At 40.9% G+C, this 11764-nt stretch overlaps 1 protein-coding gene across 2 annotated transcripts in view; it reads right to left on the minus strand.

Moving 5' to 3' along the window:
* Window positions 1-11764, minus strand: part of PTPRG (protein tyrosine phosphatase receptor type G) — an 869661-nt gene that overhangs the window by 327213 nt on the left and 530684 nt on the right. The gene's annotated exons all lie outside the window — the stretch shown is intronic.

Raw genomic sequence — 11764 nt, forward strand, 5'->3', positions numbered from 1 at the left:
AAACATGTCATGGTCTCTACAGCAGTAGTGAGACAAAAATTTGGTAATATTGTGAGTTCCCTTCTCTACCCCCTGTATGTTTCAGTATGCTGCAGGCATCTCTGAGCAATTGAAGCCTTTTGATCACCACCACCACCCCCTTTTCTGTTAGACAACAGCAATCAAACTTTTAGCAAAATCAGTTCTCCTACATTTGTGATTTTAAAAATAGCCTCAAGTGATAACAAGAGGAAAACAAAATGGCTTGTTCAAATATATATAAAGCTGGGTGAGATTTTTGGTCACAGTGAATTTTTGTTTTCTGGTATACTGGTAGTTAGCCTCGACAAATCATTTACTGTCCCCAAAGTTCAGTTCTTCCACTTTTCAGATGAGAATGCTAAGAGCACTTCTACCAGGAGCTGGGTGGTGGGACAGTTGATTGAGTGCACATGCCCAACCACTAGGGTTCAAGCCCCTGCAATCTCCCTGCAGGGGGTAAGCTACATGAGTGATAAAGCTGTACTGCAGGTGTCTCTCTGGCTTTCTCCTCTACCACCCCTCAGTTTCTCTCTGTCCTGTCAGGAGGTAGAGGGGAGAGAGAGAGAGAAGGAGAGAGAGAGAGAGAGAGAAACGAAAGAAAGAAGAAATGGTCACCGGGAGTGATAGTCACTGAAGGAACTAAACTCTAATGATAATCCTGGTGGCAATAAATGATAAAAAGAGCACTTCTATATGGTTGGTGAGGAAACTAGATGAGCTGACATCTAGAACATTCTTAACACTGGCAATGCTTAGTAAATGGTGCCTGGTATCATTATGGTAAGTGTTAAGCACCAGCACCTCTAACACCATCACAGCCATCTCTGATGATCTAGGTCACCAAATCTCTTCATTGAGAATATTTTTGATTTAGCCTAGTTTTCTTTACAGACAGTGTCATCTGCTTGTCTGCAATTCTCAGTACAATTCAATCAGTTGCCAGCTGCCACATGTCAGTGACACACCATCAAACAGCCCTGAGCCAAGTTCATGTCTTAAGGATAACTGTGTGTGATGAGGTCTGTCAGACATCACAGAGATTTACCACACCAGGGACCTGTATCTCCCAAAACCTGCTCTCTAGCTTTATACCAGACATTAGCTTTTTCACTGTGCATACCTTAAGTACTGGGACTTCCTCAAAAATTCCTCTTAATTAGCACAGGAAATACAAGCTAAAAGATTAGCCAGGTGGAGATTAAATATTTCACCGTAAAGGATAAAACTTTCTGCCCCAAAGTAGGGTCTTTATTTCAGTAAAGTCATTAATTAAATTTCAGTGAATTTCCTTGCCATTTGATAGAAGTCACTGCAGAGAAAAATAGGGCAGACTAGACCACAGAATAGCAAACACAAGACAACAAGGCAACAGTCTCAAGGGAGCAGGACAATGAAAACAGGCAATGACTTGAGCTCTACTACCAAAGGACTCTGTGAAGAAAGCTATGTTTCCAAGAACCTGCAGCAATTCTTGGAATTTTAGTAAAGTACAAGCCAGGGCAAAGGAAAAAGCATGATACTGCAAAAGATACTTTTCCAGTGAAAATAATCTCAATCTCTCTTTAAAGACAATTCTCTTTAGTGGCAAAGCAAGACAGGCTCAAGATTCTAAAGACACCTAACAACTGTTTTGTGCACAGTCAAATAATTTTATAGTTTTCAAGATTATTGAAATCTAAATTTGTACTGGTAACCTGTAAGAATATTTACTTGATTGGATCCCTTTGCTTACAAGGAATATGAACAAAAGAAGAACATGGTAAACCTCATTTCTAAACAAATAATATTGCTAACTTGCACACCGAAAGGAGAAGGATGTTGATCATACACTTTTGGAGAAAAAAAAAAAGTCAATTAAAAAGGGTGAATTGATTCTTCAGTGAAACACATTTCAGAACTTCTATTTACTTTCAGTGAACATTCATTCATTCATTCATTCATCTTTGGCTTATGGTGATGCAGTGGATTGAAGTTGGAAACAGGGAGGAAAGTCAGTTGTGTAAATTGCTGTGCTATCTCCCTAACCACTTTAAAGCTTTTAATACACAATGTATATTAAAAAAAAAAAATCTAAAAGTGGCATGTCCTGTAGAAAAGAGGGACACAGAGAGTGTTAGTCAAGCCTACTCCACACTCTAGAATATCAGGCTACTGAAGCCAGAGAGCAAATGTGGGATCTCTGTCTCTGGAGGGACTAATCCACACCCAAATTATGCAGTGCCTGAGAATGCTCATGTGCATGCTGACCTGAGAAAAGGGAGGGTGACATTGTGCAAGTCATTGAGTGTGGCAGAGCATGAGCTGCCTTCTCTTGAAGGCAGGCAGATCAGGTCACCAAGCACAACCTATGGTTCCAATACAAGGCAAACATCTAGCCAGATATAACAGAAGCGCTGAATGAACCACAATCCATTTCACAAAATGATAGACGAACAAAGTAATCAAACTCCAGGCAGGCAGGCAGGCAGGCTGGCAAAGGGCAGGCAAAGGGCAGGCAAAGGGCAGGCAAAGGGCAGGCAAAGGGCAAAGGGGAGGGAATAAAGAAGCTAGTCAAGGTTAATGTACTGCAGACAGAATGCTGGAGACCATTATGTAAAGATGGGAGTAAATCTAAATCGTCAGCCTCAAATTACCAACTTCCTACTTCTTGAACACATCATAACTTTTGACGAAATTGTAACACAGTGTCATGACAGTCAGCTCTAAGGTAGACAAAAAGTTCAAAGTACTTGTGACCAGGCTGTAACTAACCCACATTCTTTAGAACATTACCAAGCAGTGTCACATTATAAACTTGGGTTGATTTACTTATTTATTGTAGCTTGGGGACCGTGCACATACATGCTTCCCCATCAATTTGTTTCATTTTTTAAGAGATATAGTCAGATAGCAGGGTGGGAGGGAAGACACCACAACACTGCTTCCCCATCTATGTAGCTTCCCTTAGTGGTGTTCCCACATGGTGCAGAAGCCCAAGCTGGGGGGCTCTGGGCATGGTAAGATGCACCCTTTACAGGGTGAGCTATTTCTAAGCCCCTGAATCCAGTCATTAAAGCAACAAGTCTATATAGCCCTTATCAGGGATCATGAAATCTCAAGAACTTCCAAGACAAAAGGTGTTTTACTCTTGTTGTCATTTGTGATTTGAGTGCAAACTATTCTGGTGGTGAGACCAGATGATGAGATATGAAGCTATTCAGAATCTGAAATTTCCTATTTAGGGTAAATATTCATCTGTCTGCTTCAGAATATTAATGTATTCCCAGGCTATAGTCCTTGGCCCTACTACAAAGCTTCAATAATAGAGATAAGGCATATGTGCCCTGATACCTTTCCAAAAAAAAAAAAAAATCCTGAATTCTAAAAACATTTGGCCTCAAGGGGTTCAGCTAAGGGATGACAGACCTGTACCATATGGTAATATGTGCACATGATATGTATTATGAAAGAATTTCTTTCCTTTTATTCATTTGCTAAGATGCTCTAAACAGAACTGAAATGAACCAGCTGTGAGTAACACTGGGAAGGCCACACACAATCAATTTGGATCATTTAAGCCTCTTAAAAGACTTCAACTCAGAAAGCACCAATAAGTCTGAATCAATAGCTCCTGCGACCTCTTACTGAAATGAATAAGATTTTAATTACCTCTGGCAACAAGGATGCAGCGGACCTCCGCTTGGATGGACCTCTCAGAGGTTTTATCTGGCAATTCCTCTTTGCATTATCTCCAACTTCAGTTATTAGTGGAGCCTCAATTCCTACGAGTGCTACATGAGCTTTTATTTGGGTTTGCAATCACAGAACAGGGTAAGATGTGGGGTAGGGAAAACAACTGGAAGATTAAGTAGATAGTCATGGTTGGACAAAAAAAAAATGCAAAGACTAGTAGTAAGGAAGAAGTTAAATAAAAGACTGTCACCACTGTTTTTTTTCCCCTGTGTTTGTTGCCCTTGTTATTGCACATGTTGTAGTTATTGTTGTCATAGCTGTTGTTGTTGGGTAGGACAGAGAGAAATGGAGAGAGGAGGGGAAGACAGAGAGGGGGAGAGAAAGATAGACACCTGCGGACCTGCTTCACTGCTTGTGAAGCGACCTCCTTGCAGGTGGGGAGCTGAGGCTCGAACCAGGATCCTTACGCCCTTCCTTGTGCTTTGTGCCACCTGCGCCTAACCCACTGTGCTACCGCCCAGCCCCCTGTCACCACTGTTTTAATCACTGGAACATTCCAAACATTCTGGCTTTAAGGATATGTAATTACCTGTTTAAGGTCCCTTTTACCAGGTGAAGTAACATACTCACAAGTTTCTGGGATTGGTGAGTAGACATTTTGGGGAGAATCACTTATTCTGTTTACCACACCTGCCACCAATCTCTCCTTATTTATATTAATTTATTTATTCCCTTTTAGTTGCCCTTGTTGTTTTATTATTGTAGTTATTATTGTTATTGATGTCATCATTGTTGGATAGGACAGAGAGAAATGGAGAGAAGAGGGGAAGACAGAGAGAGGGAGATAAAGACAGACACCTGAAGACTTGCTTCACCACTTGTGAAGCAACTCCACTAAAGGTGGGGAGCCAGGTGCTCAAAACAGGATCCTTACGCCTGTCCTTGTGCTTTGCGCCACCTGTGCTTAACCCGCTGCCCAACTCCCTCTCCTTATTTCTTATAGTCAGCAAGTATAACCTGTCTTAGGGTCTTTGCATACCCCTACTCTTACAGCAGCCTCCAACTCATGTCTTCCAGCTCCTAACAAAATACTTTCCCCAGAGAGAGACAGATTGGGGGCATGGACCGACCAGTCAACACCCATGTTCGGCAGGGAAGCAATTACAGAAGGCAGTCCTTCCACCTTCTGCAACCTACAATGACCTTGGGTCCATACTCCCAGAGGGATAAAGAATGGGAAAGCTATCAGGGGAGGGGGTGGGATATGGAGATTGGGTGGTGGGAACTGTGTGGAGTTGTACCCCTCCTATCCTACGGTTTTGTTAATGTCTCCCTTTTAAAATAAATAAATAGGGAGTCGGGCTGTAGCGCAGCGGGTTAAGCGCAGGTGGCGCAAAGCACAAGGACCGGCATAAGGATCCCAGTTCAAACCCTGGCTCCCCACCTGCAGGGGAGTCGCTTCACAGGCGGTGAAGCAGGTCTGCAGGTGTCTATCTTTCTCTCCTCCTCTCTGTCTTCCCCTCCTCTCTCCATTTCTCTCTGTCCTATCCAACAACGATAATAACTACAACAATAAAACAACAAGGGCAACAAAAGGGAATAAGTAAAATAAATATTAAAATAACATAAAATAAAATAAATAAATAAAAATACTTTCCCCTTTGCTCTAGCAGCAACATAAATATCTAAAGCAAATATACTTTCAATAAAATAAAGACAATGGATGGGGGAAGGTGGAAGGTGAGTCTCTTAGATACACTAGCACTAGAACTTGGGTGGTGGGTGTGGGGAGTTATACACACACATATAGTTGTGAAAGTATACACCTAAAACCTTGTAATATTGTAAATCCATGTGAATTTTTTTTTTTTTTTGCTGGGACTCAGTGTCTGCATTTTGAATCCACTACTCCTGGCAGTCATTTTCCCCCCCACTGGATAGGATAGAGAAAAACAGAGAGGAGATGATGATAGAGAAGGGGAGAGAAAGACACCTGCAGACCTGCTTCACCACTTGTGAATTGACCCCCGCCTGGTCCTTGCACCTTTGTACTATGTGCGATTAATCTGGTATGCCAATGCCTGGCCCCCCAAATATTTTTAAAGAAAAATGTTTCGGAGGTCGAGCAGTAGTGCAGTGGGTTAAGTGCACATGGTGTGAAGTGCAAGGGCTGGAGTAAGGATCCCGGTTCGAGCCCCTGACTCCCCACCTGTAGGGGATTAGCCTCTCTCTTGATTTCTCTGTCCTATCCAACAACAACAACATCATCAATGGCAACAATAACAACAAGGGCAACAAAATGGGAAAAATGTCCTCCAGGAGCAGTGGATTCGTAGTGCGGGCACAGAGCCCAAGTGATAACCCACCCTGGAGACAAAAAAAAAAAAAAAAGGGGGAGGGAGGGAGGAAGGAAGGAAGGAAGGAAGGAAGGAAGGAAGGAAGGAAGGAAGGAAAATATTTCTGTCCTTAAGAGGTAATGTTGAGACCTGGGAGTTGGCTCAGCAAGTAGACAGTATATTTTTACCATGCATGAGCCCTGGATTTGATCACTGGCACCATGTGGGAACACTAAGGTTACTCCCAAGGGAACTCCAAAGATAGTTTAGTATGTTTTGGTTTCCTTCCCTCTCTCCCTCCTCTTCTCCATCTTTGAGTCTCAGGAAGCTCAGCTGTATTGCACATGAATAGGATCCTGGGATCACTGCATAATACAACATTAAAAAACAACAACAGATAAAAGACCACATCAAGACTGAAATCACACAGCAATTTTTATAATTACTTGTTCAATTTCTGTCACCATTAGAGTGAGTAACAGTAAGGTGGGGACCACATCTTTCTAGTTCACCTTCATAAAACAGTGCTTATAAAACAGAAGTCATAAAATTGTTTGACTTTCTTTTTTCCCTTCCTTCCACTTAAAAATTACTCACATTTAACATAACTAACCAAAGATTTACAATTAGGGGACTAGGTGGTGATGCACCCAGTAAAGCACACATATTTTCATGTGAAATGACCTGGCTCAAATCCCCAGTCTTCACCTACAAGGGGGGAAGCTTTATGAGTGGTGGAATAATATTACAGTTGTCTCTCTGTCCCCCTCCCTTTATTTCTTCCTCTTTTTTCTTCATTAATCTATTTTTTTCAATTTCATTGTTAGAGATTTAATAGTGATTACAAGATTATAGGATAACAGGGGTATAATTCCACACCACTCCCACTACAGAAGTTCTGTGCTCCTCCACACTGTGGCTAACCACCATAGTTGTTCCCCCAAGATCACAGTTATAGATTCTCTCTCTCTCTCTCTCTCTCTCTCTCTGTGTGTGTGTGTGTGTGTGTGTTTGAAGTTCATGTTTCAATCTTCTATATTCCACTATGAGTGAAATCTTCTCATAGTTGTCCCTCATTTTTCTTCTTCCCTTTCAGATAAACAAAACAGTGCCTGACATCCCCAGCTGTTCTCTAGTATCTCTTCTTTCTCAGTGATGGTGCAAACACAAAAACAAAGGTTCCCTGTCACAAAAGTTCTGGGTCCCAGTGGAACTGGGGTTTAGAGCCCTCTTTCCTTCCACTTTAGGGAAGGAATAAAGTTGAACAGTAGGAGGTGAGGGCATCTGAGGATCCAAATTGGGCCTAGTTCTCTTGGCATGACATTGTAATCTGACTCAGTGGCTTCTTTAACTGTAACTGAGCTGTAAAGAGTGCTGGCTGCAGCTGTCTTTTGGATTTTGGGTGTATGGGGGGAGGGGTGCTGAATTCTGGCTAAGGCTATGGTGATTTACACACACCAGGTATGGTTTTGAGTTTATAAACCTGAAATCTTATGATTTTGTAAAAACACAGTGAAATCACTGATAAAAGAGAAAACAAGTACTGGCTACTGAAGGGCCTTTGTTATGTATTTAGAAAAGTTTTTTTTTTTTTTTTTTTAGTTTTCTATTAGACTGCATGCATTTAAGTGTAGAAACTTTAAGACACAGTCCAGGATTTCAGCCAGGGAAAGGCAGAGAAGCCTACTTTCTGAATGTGTACAAAGTTGATATAGATTCCCTCAAAGAGTTTCTGGGAAGTATAGAAACCTATAAAGTGGGGTTTGTTATTTACCCTCAGGGAGCAGATCCAGATTCTTGTGGGGGCATATGTTTAAACCCTGCAGCACTGGAGGACAAAGGCAGCTGCTCAAACACCCAAGGTCATGACCTTCTTTTTTTTTTTAGTATTTATTTATTTTCCTTTTTGTTGCCCTTACTGTTTTACTGTTGCAGTTATTATTGTTGTTCTTGATGTCATCATTGTTGGATAGGGCAGAGAGAAATGGAGAGAAATGGGGAAGACAGAGATGGGGAGTGAAAGACAGACACCTGCAGACCTGCTTCGCCACTTGTGAAGCGACTCCCCTGCAGGTGGGGAGCCGGGGGCTCAAACCGGGATTCTTACACTGGTCCTTGTGCTTTGCGCCACATGCGCTTAACCCGCTGCACTACCACCCGACTCCCTGGTCATGACCTTCTAAGGGAACCTAAACCAGCAATGTGGTCACCTGTAAGGCAACAAATATTTCCTCTTGAAAAACCATAGGAGCATGGAACAACTTCTCAGGATCATCATTCAGATGTATTTAAAATGATGGGGGGAGGGGGGAGGTTTTGATAGAGACAGCACAAGACTTCATGCCTAGAAAGTTCAATCCCCTGCACCACAAGAGGCCAAAGTTGAGCGGTGCCCTGGTAAACAAAAACACTACACAGATAAAGGAAACCTGAATGCCACCAAATAGTTCTCTCTACTCCACTCTCACAACAGTGATATCCTGGGCTACACATCCTATGAAGTGAGTATTTCCCCGCATGCCTGCCCTCTGCCTACACTCTAGAGTTTAGGAACATACACTGTCCATAACGGTTAACAAGCCAAAATGACCCCAGGTAATGTCTGATATACACTGGAAGGAAACATTTTCTCTAGTTTAGAAACAAAACTGAAGGAACCAGGTGGTGACATACCCTACTGAGTGCAGCTTACCATGCACAAGGATCAGAGTTCACGATCCCAGTTGTTGTCTGCAGGGATGCACTTCATAAATAGTGAAGCAGTGCTGCAGGTGTCTCTTTCTTTCTCCCTGGCTTCCACCCCTCCCCCTCTCAATTTCTGTCTATCCTATCAAATAAATAATTAGATAAACAAATGAATAGGGAAAAAGAAGAATCAAAGCTGTGTGCTACCAAGGAGGTATCTTACACACTGTATACAAGAAAAATAGTGTCCCCAGTGCTGATATGTGACAAATTCAGATTGTTAATTTGATTTTACTTTCTTGGGAAACAATGCAGTTATGAGGGGGGGGGGGGGAAATGAACCAAGCCTGAGATAGTCAATCAGTATACTATCTTAGGGAGAGCTGGTATTTTTAAAGAGGTCGAATAAAGCAGCCCAACATAAAATATCACAGACATGTTTTGGGCAAAACTGATCAAACTCTTCAATGCATATTTTAAAGTTAAATTTGGTCCAGTTACCATTTGATCTCTGAAAATCAGATTCTTCGCATTTATCCACTAAACAATTTTATTTATTTACCACATAGAAAACAAGCTATGAACCAGATGGGCTTCAAAGAAGAGTCCAATTATTACAGGCAGCCTTACCATCTGACATTATTTAAATGTAATATATTCAAACAATACGTATGGGTATTGTCACTACCATTTTTAATTAGCCTCTGAATTTAATGAAACTCTTTAAGGAAAAATAAAAATATGCATTTGAAGTAAAAAGTTTACTATAATATATATATACATATACATATATGTGTACACACACACACACACACACACACACACACACACACACATAAGACTCAAGTAGGAGAACCAGGCCAGTGTTGACACTGGAAGTAAGATGATAAAATGAGGAAATTCCAACTTCCTAGCCTTCTTTTTCAAGGCATTTGCCAAATTCTCATGCAAAGGAATTTTTTTATCCAGAACAGTATCAACTGAACAAATAGAAAAACTATTCTAACACCAGTTAGCTTCAGTGAAAAATGAAATGGTCACAAACTATCCCTCAACTCGTACTAGCTGTGAAAACTAATCAGCAAGCAAAGAATGGAAATCCCAAGCTTAAAAACATGATGTCATTTTGATTCTAGGAATCAAGTTTTCCAAGTACAAACAAAGTTAAGACTTCTAAGAAATGATTCATTCAATTTAAGGGAAGAGGAGAGCCCATTAAGTAGAAACGCTACTCACGTGACACATAATTTATGTGAGTAGGACAAGAAGTATCACAAATAAAAAAATCTAAATACAGGAAGAACTTTGTCACTGAGAGTTTGTCAGCTTAACTAAAGAAAAATATGAAGAGGTACTTTCTCACTGGCTTCCTTAATAATCACAGATGGAAAAAATAAATCTACCACCCCAAAGGGTGGTACAGTGAGTAGAACTTTGAACTTCAAAGCATGAAGTCCTAAGTTCAAGCCTTAGTGTCATATGTGCTAGAGTGATTCTCTGGTATTGCCTCTCTCTCTCTCTCTCTCTTGTTAATAAATAAATCTTTTAAAAAATTCAATTATATCTATATGTGAACAAAGAACAAAGAACAATACATAAGGTCTAGCATTTTGTAAGGATCTTTCACCTAAGCTTAACAGATGCCTCAGGGTTCATGAATGAGAATGAGGAGTTGTGGTTGTGTCTTATAAATGTTATGTCAATCTGCAGGTAGACATGTGCAAGCATTCTCTTTTAAGAGGAGGTCTCAATTATTCATCAGATTATCAAAGTAGTTATGATTTAATAGAAGGCATAAAACACAATGAGTTGAAAATATTCCTTGGTGGTGTGACTCCTTTGACTAGAACAGACTACCATTAAGATAATGATCCCAAGCTATCCATAGTTTGAGTCTATCATAGGCTTACATGCACACCCATCTTATTCTTCCACAAATTTATAAAGCTTACCAGACAAGCAAACAACCAACAAATAAGTTTGTCCCCACCAAAAATACATCTGCATCCTGATTATGATTAAAGAGAAAAATAAGTCCAGAAGAAAAAAGGGTCATGCCATCCCCACCTCAAATTAATACAGGAGTTGGGAGACCTGCTCTTTCTTGACAATCTAAGAAGGTACACATGACCTATTGGAGTCAGGCTTTTCTTGCTTCCAGCAGCATGGATTTTTGAAAAAATTGATATGAGAGAGTCAAATATCACCATTGACTCCAACAAAGTTAACAGGGCTACTACCAAATGTGCACAACATCTTTCTTAGCAACTGGCAGGAGTTAAAAAAAAAAAAAAAACTTTCAAACAGCTTCCTTACTGAGGGCAGGCTTTGAGTTTTCTCTTCACACAACAGCTAACTTTTTCCTAAAGGATACAAATGGAGTCCGTGGACTCCAAAATGTCACCATAAGAAAGCAGGGCTTCAAGGGCTGGGCGGTGGTACACCCAGTAAATGCACATTGTACCAAGCCAAAGACAGTTTTGAGCTCCCATTCCCCACCTGCAAGGGGTCTGATTCATGAGTGATGAAGCAGGTGTACAAGTATCTATCTTTCTTTCCCTCTCTCTATCTTCCCATCCTCCCTCAATTTCTCTCTGCCCTATTGAATAATAATAATAAGATAGAAAGAAAAAAAAAGGAATAAAAGGCTGCTGAAAGTGGCAGATTTGTAGTGCTGGCATGGAGCACTTGGAATAACCCTGGTGGCAACAAAAATAAAATAAGTAAATCAATGAAAAAGAAAGCAGAACTTCAGTGCAAAGAAACTCCATCAAACCAAACAAATGGTTGAAAATCACGAGTTACCCCTCCCCTATAGGGGAAAGTTTCAAGATCAGTGCAACAGTGCTGCAAAAGTGTCTTTCTTCTTCTCTCCCTGTCCCCATTTCCTCGCAATTTGTCGTCCCTATCAAAAACAAATGAGACAGAGGGAAACTGGCTACTCATCATGAAGACACTGAACCCCAGAAATAACCCTTGGGACAATAAGAAAGAAGGAAGGCAGGAAGGAGGAAAGGAGAATGGGAAATAGAAGGGGGAGGTGAAAGGAA

The sequence above is a fragment of the Erinaceus europaeus genome, chromosome 12 (genome assembly GCF_950295315.1).
Source record: "Erinaceus europaeus chromosome 12, mEriEur2.1, whole genome shotgun sequence".
Taxonomy (NCBI): domain Eukaryota; kingdom Metazoa; phylum Chordata; class Mammalia; order Eulipotyphla; family Erinaceidae; genus Erinaceus; species Erinaceus europaeus.